The 16,022-nt window shown below is 41.4% G+C and overlaps 1 long non-coding RNA gene across 1 annotated transcript; it reads left to right on the forward strand.

Moving 5' to 3' along the window:
- Positions 1–810: 810 nt before the first annotated feature.
- LOC310685129 lies at positions 811–6,443 on the forward strand. Its single transcript, XR_014515087.1, has 2 exons — positions 811–901; positions 6,213–6,443. It is a non-coding gene; the product is annotated as an uncharacterized lncRNA (long non-coding RNA).
- The last annotated feature ends 9,579 nt before the right edge of the window (positions 6,444–16,022 follow it).

The following is a 16,022-nucleotide window of genomic DNA, read 5'->3' on the forward strand; positions in this document are numbered from 1 at the left end:
GGTATTTACCATGGATATTTCGGTGTTTGGTAAACCAGATGAACAGTACTGGGCTGAAGAAAGTATGTTCCGGCCTGGAGTGGGGAGAACTTTTATAAGATTAAACCCTTGAAAAGATCTAAGGTAAACTCAAAGCTTCAAAGCCAGACTTCTGCTCAGTTCCAGTGGGAGCAGGATTTACTGCTTGTTCTCAAGAAGTGTTGCTGTCTTAGATTTAAGACAGCTCCTTATTTTGTTGTTGTTTTCCAAAGTAGATGCTTGCTTTTGTATGTTTTAGACAATGTGAGGAGGTCCCTGTACCATAAGAAGTCTTATACAGCTAGATCCTTTGGAGTTTATGTGCTAGGAAAGAAGTGGTCAGGATAAGTATCACTGATGTGCCAGAGTAATTTTAGTAAGGCTCACAAGTACTAATTCCAGATATCTGTTGCATGAGCAAAGCACACTTTTGATGATTACAAGGAGATGAGCAGACCCATTTGTAACATTTAGTTCAGGATTCCTATACCCCTTTGGTTCTGCTCCAGCTGAACTCTGACTTTTGGAATGTCAGAATGGATTTTGTATATGTGCCCTAAAATAACAAGAACGGTTGTTGTTGTTAGTAGCAGCAGTAGTAGTGCATTGGTATCATTACAAAATGTTACTATGTGAAATTGTGCTATTGCGTAAAAATGAGCTTGTTTTAATTTATTTTTGGTTTTGGCTTTGTCATTCCTAACTACAAACAAACAAACAAACAAACAAACAAACAGAAAAGGGAATCCTCTCTCACCCAGGTTGCAAAATTCCATAAATGTTTTGTTTGGAAAAATAATGGAATCTGACATTATGAATTATTCCAGAACTTTAAAAACCCAATAAGGCGGAACTTCAAAAACCCAGTTGGAATCCAGCTGAGGTAGATTCCATAAGTATCTTTAGTAATTACAAATAACCAGTTACCAAATGCTGACTTGATCCTAATTTAGGTCCTTTTGTGCTTTCAAATGCCCAAACATTTCATGCATATTATCTTATTGTAATCCTTACAACAACCATGTAAGGTAGGGTAGGTCAGAATTATATCCAGATGTTAGATCGGGGTGATGAAGCATTTCCAGGTCAAGGGCTGTATTTGCTTCTGGTCAACCTTCTGAAAGCCACATGCCAGTGATGGGTAGGACCTGAGGCAAAAGTCAGTGGAGCAACAGATATAAATTTTACTTCTGTACATTAGGCTTCTTTCTACACACATGCCTCTCTATACACCATCCAAACAAGCAAAAAGCATTATCAGAGTACAGGGATACATTCCAGCCAGGCAAAAGTACTCAAGCAGGGTGCATGACAGGACTCAGCCTGCTAATCTTGCCGTTCACATGCTCAGCATGTGGGCCTTTTGCTATATGTACATAAAGTCTGAGGTTCCCCACCTCTGCTATAGATGGATGGACTGCGATTGAGGCTGAGTTGCTTCCCTAGTGAGTTTATGTCAGGGCTGGAATTCAAACCCAGGACTTCTTAAACAAGAGCTTAGTCTCTTAGCCACACCTGCTCTTACCACAGTATCTTTCTCACCCCGTGGTAAGCTTGTACTGTAGACTGCAACATTGTGCCCAGCAATGAGGAGGATTTTAATCCTCCCTTGCTTTTGGACAGCTACAGTTACATGGTGAAGCTCCTCACAACTTGCTTTGATGATTACGCATGGCTCCTTCATACATTGATGAAACAACATGGCTACTGCTTCTCATGCTTCTTTGTGCACATACTTTGATAACAGGGCTGTCCCAATACATTTTGGCACCTGAGGCAAGCCACAAAATGGTTCCTCTGTGTCCGCCAGAGAAGAAGGGGAGAGTGAAGATCTACATCAGGAACAACGGGGAAATAAAGATCTAGACTGGGATCTGCTGCCCCATGGATTTGGCTACCTGAGGCGATCACCTCATCTTGCCTCATGTGTGGGCCGGTCCTGTCTGATAGCATTTGAATGAATTATTATGTAGCATAGTGGCCTAGTCCAGTGGCTCACCCAGGCAGAATAATCTGATTTTCCAAAACAACAGATGTTTTATTTGTCTATTACTAATCAAACAATGCTGGGCCTCTTTCTTTATGAGTCTTCTCACAGGCATCCTCCTCAGGAAAAACTATACACATGCATGGAAACAAACACATGCCTTCAGGCTTCCAGAACTCTCTTTGGCTTTCAGGGCCTGTCTCAGCACACATAGGCACACACCCTCCCTCCCACTAGGGGATGCATTAACATTTTTGTTTTTCAATCCCATACTTCCTCTCACAGGAGGCAAGACAAGCAACCAGCAAAACAGAACAAATAAATATTTTTTAAAAATAAGAGAGTCATTACAGAAATAATTATTTCAACTGCTCATGAGGGTTGGCATAATGGATTTCAGAAAAAATGATGTCATTGTCTTAGATCCTCATGGAACCCCATGACTGCTATGTAGTAATAACTTGCTATTTTAACAGGCACTGTGTGTTAAACCACAGAGCCTAGGATTTGCCGATCAATAGGTCGGCAGTTCAAATCCCCGCAACGGGGTGAGCTCCTGTTGCTCGGTCTCTGCTCCTGCCAACCTAGCAGTTTGAAAGCACATCAAATTGCAAGTACAGTGGTACCCCGCAAGACGAATGCCTTGGAAGACGAAAAACTCGCTAGACGAAAGTGTTTTTCGTTTTCTGAGGTGCTTCGCAAGACGGATTTTCCTAAGGGCTTGCTTCGCTAGACGAAATGGCCCTGCCTCTCCTGTCATGGCGACGGTCACTGCACACACGCACACTCGCTTCCCCGCTCCTCCGGCTCCCTCCCACCTTCTGGCTGACGGCTCCTCCGGCTCCCTCCGACCTTCCGGCTGACCTTCCGGCTGCCTCGCGCTGCTGGCCACCCCCCTCGCGCGCTCCCCTCAGAGAGCCGCTGCCGCCAGCAGCCAGCGTTGCAGCCAGAGTCGCGCTCCTGAGCCCCGCCGCCCTCCAGCAGCCGTGTTGCGCGGTGGCCACAACGTGCGGGTGAGTCCGAGGTACCGGCTGCGGCAGCTGTCCTGCTTCTCCCCGCCCCTCCCCGCCATTGTTTAGTGTTAAAATGCAGTGGTGCTTCGCAAGACGAAAAAACTCGCACAACGAAAAAACTCGCGGAACAAATTAATTTCGTCTTGCGAGGCACCACTGTAGATAAATAGGTACGCCTCCGGTGGGAAGGTAAACAGCATTACTGTGCGCTGCTCTGGTTCACCAGAAGTGGCTTAGTCATGCTGGCCAGCCACATGCCCCGGAAGCTGTACGCCGGGTCCCTCGGCCAATAAAGCGAGATGAGCGCCGCAACCCCAGAGTCGGTCACGACTGGACCTAATGGTCAGGGGTCCCTTTACCTTTACTTATACCATACAGATACCACATTTTATGCAGAGTCAATGGCTGTGTACATAGCATACATTTAAAGCACATGTCTTCTACCAAAGAATCCCGGGAACTGTAGTTTACCGTCCCAGAACTACAATCCCCAACACCCTTGAAAATTATATTTTCCAAGATCCTTTGGAGAAAGCCATATGCTTTAAATATATGGTGTGTATGCAGCCCATGTCTCTAAGATCAATAACAAAAATGCATAGTGCTCAAATTGTTCTGGGCAGAGCTATCCAGTGAAGAAAGAGGAGAGGAAACCCATTAACAGAAAAATCTTTAATACTGTGCTACCGTAGATTTCAGCTCTTTGGTATCTTATGACGCAGCTTAATATATCAAACAACTGCAAACTTTAAAAAAAGGAAAGAAAACCACAAGATAGCTAAATGAAGTGAATATCTAATGAACTGAATGAATAATTTATTAACAAGGAAATGAATGACTAATCACCTATCAGACTTAAGAACACCAAGATAACAAGCACCAAATGACTGTTTCTGAAAAGCTCAACAGATAAATGTTCAACTTTTTAAATTCAGGAAGGAAAACTGGTAAATTTTAAATGTATAAGAAAGAACAAAGAATTCTGTACCGTACTCATTACCATATACTATCCTGTAAGGCAAATAATTACCTGTCAACACTCTTATTTCTCTTTTCTATCCACAGACGAAAAGCTTCCAGGGACAGCAAAAGTCATACATTCATGTACATACATGTAAAAACACCAATAAGAAAAGCACAAGCTTATGGATTTTTAATGGGTGCCGCAAGTGATCTTTTTAAAAAGGTTGTGAGCTGTAGTCAGCACCATGAGTATCTCTTCTTTGACTCCCTCCCCTACAAAAAACACCTCCACTTTAACCATGGGTGCAGTTACCAACAGAGTATAATTGCATGGGGAGTTGTTTTTGAAACACCTTTACTAATAGAAAAGTGGTCAGCATGTCTCTGGACCTGGAATAAAGAAGGACCCAAATGTATTTCAGGCAAATGCGGTTCTGTTTGGGGTGTATGTGCTGCATAATGACCAACAATGGGCAGAGGAAAATGTGCTTATGACCTGTGTTAAATAAACTGAATATTCATACTGTGATGAGATTCCCCCCGTGAGGTCTAGTGGTATGACTCAGCAAATACCTTTGGAAATACTCACTGCAAAACTGACATGGCCTTGCAGCCCAGATAGCGCATTTGGTCATCTGTATATATTTGTTGTTACACAACATCACACTCCCCAAACACTAAGAGCAGAATCCCTCCTGGCATGCGTACAGTTGAGTAATATGGAACGATGGTAACAAAGCCAAGTGGAGGCCTCTTCTCACCCTTCCCCTCCCTGTGCAAGGATCATAGTATACTTGCCATTAACCTAAGATGATTAGCTTTTCTCCATCCAGTCTTTCTTCTTCAAACCACGACTCAAAGTAAATTCTAATGCCTCAATAGGGCTGGGTAGGAAACTGGCAGTAAGCAGGCATCTCTTTCTGGGTACTGGCTGGCATACTGTGATATCCATTCACAGTGGATGGGAAGAGATTAGGGCTTCTGGGGTGTTGTGGTGACTTATCTGTGCATGCACAGCTGGATGTGTATTGCAAACAACTGTGCCATAATGTTTTGAGAATTTCATAAATTGGTAGACACTAAAAAAGGTATTGAAATCAGTTAAAGCTGTGTGGTGTGAAATTTAGGGTCAATTAACCTTTAGACTGAAGGCAGCTAATATGATGGTTTAGAAAAGTTGTGGACCACAACTCCCATTTTTCCTAACCATTGACCATGCTGGTTGGGTCTGATGGAAGATGTGGCTCGCAACATGCAGAGTGTACTCCAACTTTTAGACAGTTGCATTTTCTATCCATGCTAAATCTCAGCTTTTGAGCCAAGAGAAATGAGGAAAAAGAAGAGTACAGAAATGGACAGATAATTTTGTAGAGTGTGGCAAGCTGAAATGAGAAAGTGTAATCCTCTCTTATGTGGTAAACATTCTATATATTTTGCAACCATACTACATTTGATCAGCTCCATATACTACACTGCTAATTCCCAAACCAATAACTTCAAATAATTAGGGTTACTGAGCCACTTCCCTTCTGCATGAAATAGGTTGCTTCAAACGTGCCTTCATTCAATGAGTAAACATCTCCAGTTCTAAACATGCAGAAATGCAGTGGGGACTGGGGGACGTCTCTGAGAACAGTTAATTTTTACACTTGGACACGCACTAAGTAAACCTTACTGAATGTAAGACTGTAGTGTTCAGTTTTGATTCAGAAAACTAATTTCTTTCTGGTATCAGACTTTTGAGGGGGGAAATGGAATTAACCCATGTCAGTGCTAAGTTAGATATGGGGAAACATTCTTCTCTGAAACTGAGAGTGTGCAGCCTGCAGGTAGGTTCATGCTTTCCACTGAGATTTGCTGTCATATGAAAAACAGGAACCATATTTTGGTCCTGAATTAATTCATCTTGCCCTGAGGTGTCATATACTATGTGTGTTCAGAGAAGAGACAGCACTGTCATGATGACTCCCTCCTAGGCAGGAGAGCTGGAGGACAACAGGCTTTGCATGTTTTTTCCTCTCCAATAAGCTTGGTGGGAAGAAGCTGTAATGCACCCCTAAAGGCATAAGTCACCCTGGACTTATTTATTGCACTGAGCAGTTTACAGAAGCACTTTTAACTTCCAGTTGTTAAAGTAAAATAAAATCCCTTTAGCTATATGGTTGCAAGAACAAGTCATTCATAAATTTAAAGCTCATGCTAATTTTGCTCTTTGTCCTTAGATCTGCAAGGGGGAAACAAAACACAACAACAAAAGTAATATAGAAGTCAAAAACAAGTTTCTTTCTCCAGTTCCAAAGTGAGACAAGAACAAGTTAATTTTTAAGATGTACGCCAAAGAAAGATGGAGAAAGTCAAATGAATTTTTGACATCATCTGCTTCTTTTCAGCTTTGCAATATTTGTGAAGTATGATGGCATAAAGCTTTTTTTAAAAAATAAAATAAAGCAATCATTACATGACAGCCTACTTGGACCAGTGTTAATTTGTTATATGTATCAGCTCTAAGTTCCACAGCACTCAAGTGTTTTCCTATATGAGATAATGGCAACATTCCCATTATCCTAATTAAAAATAACTATATTTGGCTACATTTGCTGGTGACTACTACTCTAGGAGCTTACTATATTGCCCAAACTAGGTCATATCCAAATGTAGACCAGTGTGAGTATTTTATTTCAAATTCCACTCTAGGTAGATGGAATTTCCTATACATTGAAGTATGTAGGAGGTTTCCTCCCCAAGGACAGGAACCTAGAAACTTTAGACCAGTGGCTTTCAGTTATTTACCCCCCAAGGGCAACCCTTTTCACATCAACCCGTCTGATAAGAAACTTCTTTGCTACACAACATTGTGCACTGTAGAAGATTATTGGAAGTATTTCAGGGTACACATAGAGGTCCAATGCTGTATTTGTGAGGCATCTTTAGCTTCACTGTTCATGGTCCACCCTGCATGAACTGAGATAGAATTGCTCAAGAAAACACTCAACTAGTCACTTCCAGTGGCTGTACTTAGCAGTGGAAGACTGGTAATGGTGGACTCTGATCATCTCACTGATGAACATCTGAGGAAACCCAACATATTTTCTAACACAGTTTGAAAAATAGTAACTATGTCCACACATTATTCTCTGCTGCATATTTGCCTCTAGGTAGCTATATTTTCTAAACCATGTCCAGAAGGGAGCAAGTATGTATCAAAAGTAACTATAGGCAACATCTTACTTAACATGTTGAAGTGTTTGCAATTTTTTCGTGGTGGGTGAACTCCACTCACTTTGGAATGGGCTTGGTTAAAACAAGTTCTTTCCCAAGAAACGAATAACAGCAACAAACAACACATATCTCCGTGGACAGTGTTCTAAAATGTGTACCCCTCCATCCCTCAAATTGCTTATTATATTGTCAAAGTTTATTGGTGTTCATACCTCCAATCCCCCTATGAGCTGTGGGATCTGAGTAGGTATTTTTGAGTGGTTTTTGCAATCTGAGGTGGTAGAATCTATTCAGTAGCTGAGAGGGGCTAAATCTCTTCAGTCTAGTCCCTGTACTACTTTATGGCCTATTTATATAGATGCCAACCTTTTACATTAAATATAGATAGAAGTGTTTCATTTAATAATTCAAAACTGTAGGAGGGAAAACAATGACAGTACAAAATAAGGTACTGAATGTGGTTTTGTAAGGAGTCTTATTTTGCACGTTCTTTTCTTATCCCTGGTTTTGTTTGTTGTTTTCTCATGTGTTTTCTGTTGTTGTTTTAGGTAAGATGGAATTGGTTCAGGCATTTATTCTGAGACCATAATATTATCAATATGACTTCCCACAGCAGTTTTATGTCAGGAAATATTTGTGGGAAATAGCCCCATAATAAAAAGTTGCCATGTCAATAGCAGGGTCTGAAAAGCAGTCTCTGATATGGTAACTTTATTTTATTTTATTTTATTTTCTGGTGGTAACTATTTCATATTTATGGCTCATCCATGATATACAAAATGGAAGTGGTAAAAATAGGCCTTATGGTGATGTATCACCTCAGAATAAATATCTGAGGACCACTTCTATTACAAGATGGCATTTCACACCTCTTCAGTCCTGTTTAACCTGGCGAGATAACATGAGAGGGGCTAATAATATAGGTGCAGTATCAAACCCTTCCACAAGATCATCTCTCAAGTGTAAATGCTACTGGGAAATTATTCATTGGGAACCTATGCACTACAGATAATGGGAAATGGCCGCACAGGAGTGCAAACAACTGTGACAAGGGAGGTGGTTCTGAATTGACTTCAAAGTTACCTCAGAAACTATCTCTAGAAGCCTCCATTTTACCACCTCATTGAAAATAACTGTGTGTGAATGCCTGAGTAGTGAGTAGCTAAGGAATTTGGCCGATTAAGATTTGATGTATTATTGCCTTGATTGATTAGCGTCACACAGGACTATTGTAACACTGCTACCAAAACCTCATCTTTCAAAATAATGAATGAATAGTCACATCTGGAAATGGATCTAGATTAGCCTTTCAAGCCATCCTTCTGAGCAGAGCAACTGTGTACCAATGTAATGGCAAAGAAAAGAAGAAGCAGAAAACCACTTTGCAAAAACCAATTACACTAATAGCAGCCAGAAGTGTGGGCCAGCATAATGGGGCATAGATTTTCCATATTATAATGAGAATCCATTGTCACATTAGCTATGTGGAATTGATGTTAAGGCAACAAGGATGGAAGAGAACGGAATATAGAGAGGCATCACCATTGCTGAATTAGCATGGGGTGCACATCAAATCTTGATTAGTGGGTGAACAGATGTGACTAGCTTACGATTGGTTTTCGCCATTCCTTCTTTATCTCAGCATGCTTCTCTATAATGGGGAATTTTAACACATGGCAAAGTTTTAACCTAATTAAGAACTTCCGCCATTACCATGTTAAAATGGGAACAATCTCCAGACAAGGGCATAACATCATGGCCTCAGTCTGAAAAATCTATTTTCCCTTAATGCTTTTTGAACATCCATCCCAAGGAAGAGTTTTGTATAAATCAGAAGCTTGGTTGCTCATGGTGAGCATTGGCTGCTCCTAACACACACACACACACTTGCCCAGACCCTGTGAATTTTGGGTCAGCATAGCCATCCAATTCTGATCACCATTTCTGGATGTATTCGCGTGATGAATTGTATTTGCCATGGCCTTTGAGGGTGTCAGTAAGATCACATTTCTGTGACTAGGGTTATCAGTGTAGGTTGCCTAAGGCATATCTCACGAGAACTTGAACTTGTTAACAGACTGACAACATATTGCCATGGGAAATACATAGGGAGCCAATTACTTCTTGATACAGGCACTTTGGGGGAATGTTCCGAATCAGACTGAGAGCCTATTTCATACCCATGGCTCACCACACATGAAATGGGGGTGATAAAAATCAGCCTTATGAGGATTTATAGCCTCCACTCCTTAGCCAGGGGGAGAGGACCAGGTGTATGTGTAAAGGAGAATAAAAAGGAGACATCTGCAGGTTTTAGAGAAAGACACTGCACAGAGATCTGAGTTTTTGAACTATGTGAGCTGTATACTGTATCCCAAAATCTGACGTGGGAGCAACGAACGTTGGCATTCTGTTGGAGTGTTTCCTCCATGCTCAATCTGTACATCTTTAAATAAGTCAAATATCAAATAAGTCAAATACTAATAAGCCTGCTTCAAAAGGAAACTGAAACTGACTAAGCCATTTGCCCCTGGAACCCGTGTTCCTTCGGATAGGAGGGATATGCATTTAATAAATAAGCAAAATAAATAAACTTCTCACCACTTGGAGAAGTGGCAAGGTCATAACAATGCTCATTTTGAATAATAATAATAATAATAATAATAATAATAATAATAATAATTTATTTATACCCCGCCCATCTGGCTGGGTTTCCCCAGCCACTCTGGGCAGCTTCCAACAGAATATTAAAATACAGTAGTCTATTAAACATTAAAAGCTTCCCTTTACTCTATATAATGTTCTATGGGTCTTCCAGACATACCATTTATAATGCTATAGCTGCTGTTCAATTTCTTTCTTTTTGTAGTGGACAGTTCACATCATTGGCCACATGTCACTGTTTTTTGGGTGGTGATAGTGCTTTTCGATTGAGAAAAGTTCTGTCACTGTAATAGTCATACCCCTTTTCATCCCCTTATTACTCCAACCTGTAAATGTCAGGGGTATGAGCATACGGAAAGGGTACTAACAGCCCTTTCAATTTTTTTAAAAAATGCACCCTTCCCCAGTCAAGCTGCACAGATTTGCTTTTAAATCAATATTTCATCTGAGGTCAGTAGGTAGAGCAACCTTAATCCTGCCTTCTACTCACATAGGGCCAAACCTATGACTTTCCCAAACCCAATGAGCTCAAGGTGGGGGCAAAGATAAATGCTGCTTTAGGACATTGTAAATGGATTTATGCATAGTCTGCCTCCCCTTGTTTTGAAGGTATTTATGATGAATAATTATTTGTGTAGCCTGCCTCATCCATACCATCAGCAGGCAGCTGGCTCACTTTGCCCAATGTGGAAGGGTTGCTACTGGTACCCCTAGAGATGACAAGCGTGTCTTGCTCTGCTTTTCTTTTTGGGGATGTTGTTTCTTGGTGGGAGACGTGTCTTGCCCTTTTCTTCCCATCCTGCCCTCCTCAGTTTCTTATCCTCCTTTTTTTCTTTATCCCAACTCCTGTCATTTTCAACCACTAGCAATGCTGTACTCAGCTGTATTCAGCTGACAGGCAGGCTGTCCTAAGTTGTTTGGGAACTCTCCAATTTATCGGGGAAGGGCAACTTTGTTGACAGTGAATCTTGCAAGCATTTCTACTCATTATGTATCAGTCAATAGGAATTATTATAAAAATACAAATACGCTTCCATGCCCAGAATTTTCTATTGGGAGAGCATTCTTTCTGTGAATTCTGAAAAGGGATGAATTTGAGATAAGAGATGGGAGTTTATGTAGATGAATATGAATTTAGCACAGGAAGACAGTTTCCTCGCTCTTGCCTATTTTGTTTTCTCTTTCCACATTTTCCCTTTGACTTCACCTACCTCTTCTCTTTCATGACATCACTGCTGTGCTAGCAATTATCAAGTATGTGTCATTTAAAAATCTGCCTGCTGACATTTCTTTGGATTGCCTTAATGTGTTTAGAAAATGCAATGACAATACAAAGGCAAAAGGTATGAGAGAACACGGAGGGAGTGTTTCGTAACTTCCCCAAGTGCCCCCAATTAATTGGTGACAGTAAGGATGTTGTGGCGCTGGGAGCCTTCCAACTGTTTGAGTGCCAGTTCTGCTTTCCAAAAGTGTTTAATTGCCACTTTACTCCCAGCTTTGCCAACATATGAGCAGTAGTAGTAAATGAAGTGCCAAGTTAAAAAAGGAAAATAGAAAGAAGAGGCGTTCACCTGGCATTCAAGCAACTGGAGAGCCCCCAAAAACTGGCAGAAGAGGGAAGTTGCTATCCATTCTGTGTGGGGTTTATGGAAATTTAGAAAATGTATTCTCTGTAGCAGTCTAGAGTTATTTCACAGAAGACTCTCCAAAGTCAGACAAATTGGTTCCTATATATAGTTTTTACAGTACCCTAAGTAAGTATACAGTTAAATCATACCTGATATCCATAATTACAGCTTTTTTGTTTTATGTTGATCCTAATACAGTAAAACAATGACAATCTTCTTCTTTTTTTAAAAAAACCTTTCTTCTGATTGTGTCCTTCCCTGCTGTTTTATATCTAGTAATTTTGTTCAATATCATTATATCTCTGTTGTTCCTGTTCCCATAGATGCTTTTATATAGCAATTTTATTTATAGTTACCATAGCCAATTTTTCCTATACCAGAGGTCTGTTTTTGGTCTGTTTTGCACTTTTCTGTGTCATGAAAACCTAGGCATTTATCAGCATATGAAGGAGAAAGGAATAATGACTCGTGACAATGTGTTATGGAATTAAAATTTGGCCACAACTTTATTAAACTTCCAAATGTAGGAAGACCTTGGCTTAGGCATTGGGCATGTATCCCTCCCAGACCCCCAGCTGGGGGGAACTGGGGCACATTAGGGTAAATGGGATATGGGGGTGCCCTGCAAGACGTAAGTGTAGCAGGCAGCTAAGCACATATCCCTGCACGCAGGGTAGTTCACTAACAACCTTTCAGTGTATGGGCAGTGACACCCATTTATGTAACCCTTTAAGAGGCGTACCCTGAAATCACCACCATGGGGGTAGGGGTGAGTCATCACTTCACTCCCCCCCCCATCATTTGGGGAAGAAAAGACTAAAGGATTCTGCCCAAGGCCTTAAACCGCCCAAGTTATGACGAATTGCTATGGGGAAGACAAAACCTGCCAATGCAGGAAAATTTCTTCCCGGTTCTACAACAGCAACCAGTCAAAAGACCATAGCAGTGCCTGCTAAACAGGAAGAAAAAAGGTTAACCTGCAAACAAGAAACATTAAACAAAGGGAGGGTTGGGTGGGTGGGTGAAGCTCCTGAGCGGACTGCCTGGCTGCTGGCTCCACCCCCTATTTATGTGACTGGCCCCACATCCCAGCAGTGTAAATTGACTAACTGAGACTGGGCGTGAACCTCCAAAGAATAACACTGAGAGGCAAGCCAGCCCACACAACCGGTTAGTTTCCTGGGGTCCAAAGCGCCGCACGCGATCCTGCAAAGGGCACCCACAGTGTAAAGTGTGAGTTCTCATTATTATTTTAAATGTTGGTAGATCTAGTTTTCTTTGGAGATGAGCTCCAAAGCAATTTTTCTCTATAATCTCTTGCACAAGTTCCTACAGTAAGCAGCCAAGCCGAACGGCAGATATGGATTTGCAAGAAACTTTGCTCCTAATCTAGGCATGCACTTTGCTGCAATGCAGAGTAACAAACTGTCAGAAAGATGAAATGAATACTGTTTAAATGGTATGCAAAGGGTCAGCACGTGTGCCCCCCTTCCTATTGACAATGAGCATCTAATACCAGCAACTGCAGCAGCTGTTGAGGCAGGATTTTGTTGGGTCCACAAATGAAGAACATGAGAAGCATCAGTGGAAACAGATGATGCTGAACCAGATCTGTTTTGACATTAGAAAGATGCCTGTAGGTACTGATTGCAGATGGAGGATAACTGACCTTTTGGAGCGAAAGTTTATCATGCTTCCCTGTTCTGCAATGTGAAAATATCATTTTCAAAACTCTGCTTAGCTGTCTATTTGGTGAAACACCAGCAGATGGATTGTAATGCATTAGAGTTCCTGCGTATAAATAGTTTATCTTTAATAGAAGTTTACCATGATTTATTACACTAAATCACTGTTCTTTAAATGTTCTTATACCCACTGCTCTTGCTTTGACTTAAGTGAGCTTGAGCTATATTTATTTCCATAAAACACCAACAAAATGATGTAAATGTCTTTCTTAGCTGATGGGCATTCTTGTTTTCTATAGTTATGACAGTCGATACAAGAGTGTTTGTTTTTCTTCAAGCACTCAAGCTTTTCAAAAAACAATGCATTCAATGCCAATTATATTCTGAAACTAAAATGAGCCTTGTGGTCACCATATGTAGCCTTCTTCGAAAGAAAAACAAAGAATTTCACTGAACTTCTTGTGTGAATTGATTTGGATGAATTATAGGATAAGAAGGGATCATATGTGAACCCATATATGAACTTGGATATACCTGAAATACATCCTGATGCCATATTTTGAGCAGGCAGAGCTCACTTGAAAACTGGTTATGGGCTTGGGAGCCACAATAGAATCAAACAGAGTTAGCTAATACTAGGGATATCTTGAACATTTGATTCAAGGCACTTGCAAACATAAACACCTCTGGACGGATGTTTGGGAATCCTGCTGTAAATAGGAATGTACTTGATACTGCAAACTACTTTCACTCTGAAAGAAAAGAAAGTGACCTTCAGGTAGGTGAAGAAAACGGCAGAAACAAAGACTGCAAGCACTGTCAAACCACAGCTGGGTGCCCCAACCCCTTTCAGAGCAAAGGCAAAGCTAGGGTAACAATATGCCAAAGAGAAAAGGTCAAGTGCTTGATGGACACCAGCCTGTTAAGTTGTACAGCACTCAAAATAGCAAAACCCGTTACTGCAATTAGACCATGCACATTTCCTACACCAAGGAGATAGGTACAGCTCCTACAATATATTGCCTATTTAATTGCTCATCTTCTAACATTGTGTGTTCCATCAAATGCCAGCGCTGCTCTTCAGCTCTCTATATTGGACAAACAGGCCAAAGCCTACGCCAAAGGATAAATGGGCATAAATCTGAGACCAGGAATCACAAGACAGAGAAGCCAGTAGGAGAACACTTCAGTCTCCCAGGACAATCAATACAGGATCTCAAAGCAGCTGTCTTATTACAAAAGAATTTCAGAAATAAACTTGAAAGAGAAGTTGCTGAATTACAACTTATTACTAAACTGAAAAGTATGGAGAGACCTGGTCTGAATAGAGATACTGGATTCTTGTCTCATTACACATGTTAAAGCTATTTTTGGTCATCTGCATACTATCCCTTGCTTTTTCCTGTAGGACTAATTGCAGTTGTTAACAGTCATCAACAGGTTTATCATACCCATTGAGTCAATCACCCATCTCCTACTACCCTTCTGAGAAAAGCCCCACCCCATCTTCCCATTATATATAAGGGTCTGGTGACTTCTGTTTCAGTGTATCTGAAGAAGTGTGCGTGCACACTAAAGCTTATACAGTGATACCTCAGGTTACATATGCTTCAGGTTACAGACTCCGCTAAGCCAGAAATATTACTTCGGGTTAAGAACTTTGCTTCAGGATGAGAACAGAAATCATGCTCCGGCAGCGCGGCGGCAGCAGGAGGCCCCATTAGCTAAAGTGGTGCTTCAGGTTAAGCACAGTTTCAAGTTAAGAACAGACCTCCAGAACGAATTAAGTACTTAACCCGAGGTACCACTGTACCCAGAACAAACTTAGTTGGTCTCTAATGTGCTACTGGGCAATTTATTATTATTTTTATTTATTTTGACTGTGCCAGACCAACACAGTTACCTACCTGAATATATTGCAACTTATTTTCAAAGAGTAAGACATAGATTAATTCTGAGTGAAGGCCACACAACCTTCCCAGTATAATCTTTGCTTATGTTGCAGCCTTTTCCTGAAGCTACCAACTTCAGTGAATGCTATTTGTTCTATGTGCAGCCACAAACCACTTAAGACAATAAGCCTGAGTTTAATGCAGCTTAGCACTGCTTCAAAATGACTAAAGAATCTTTCTGATCCACCAAGATGAACAGCTTAGGATACATCACATCTCCAACTCTGCCAGCTGATTACTGACTCAGCCAGGCTCAGATGGCATTCACTGTCCAATTCCAGCTCAGTTGAATATGCTGAAGCCACTTGCTCATCCTGGCTCAGCCAGATGAGTTGAGGCTGCCTGATGTGAGGCTGGCGTAAAAAGGTAAAAGTAAAGGACCTCTGGATAGTTAGGTCCAGTTAAAGGTGACTATGGAGTGCGGTGCTCATCTTGCTTCAGGCCAAGGGAGCCAGCGTTTCTCCGCAGACAGCTTTCCGGGTCATGTGGTCAGCATGACTAAATTGCTTCTGGTGCAACCGAATACTGTGATGGAAACCAGAGCACACAGAAACACCATTTACCTTCCCACCTCAGAGGTACCTATTTATCTACTTGCACTGGTATGCTTTTGAACTGCTAGGTTGGCAGAAGCTGGGACAGAGCAACGGGAGCTCACCTTGTTGCATGGACTCAAACTGCTGGCCTTCTGACTGGCAAGCCCAAGAGGCTCAGTGGTTTAGACTACAGCGCCACCTGCCCAGGCTGCCTGAGGTGAGATTGGTGTAAGTCCCCCCAAATGGGCAGAGAGGAACATTACAGAGGTTGGGACTTAGGCTGGATCCTAGGCCCATTTAGTTCAGTCACAAGCCCAGGCACCTTTGTTTAAAGGCTTGTTTTCCCTCTGCCAAGCT

Source organism: Podarcis tiliguerta (assembly GCF_965153285.1).
Source record: "Podarcis tiliguerta genome assembly, chromosome: 9".
Taxonomy (NCBI): domain Eukaryota; kingdom Metazoa; phylum Chordata; class Lepidosauria; order Squamata; family Lacertidae; genus Podarcis; species Podarcis tiliguerta.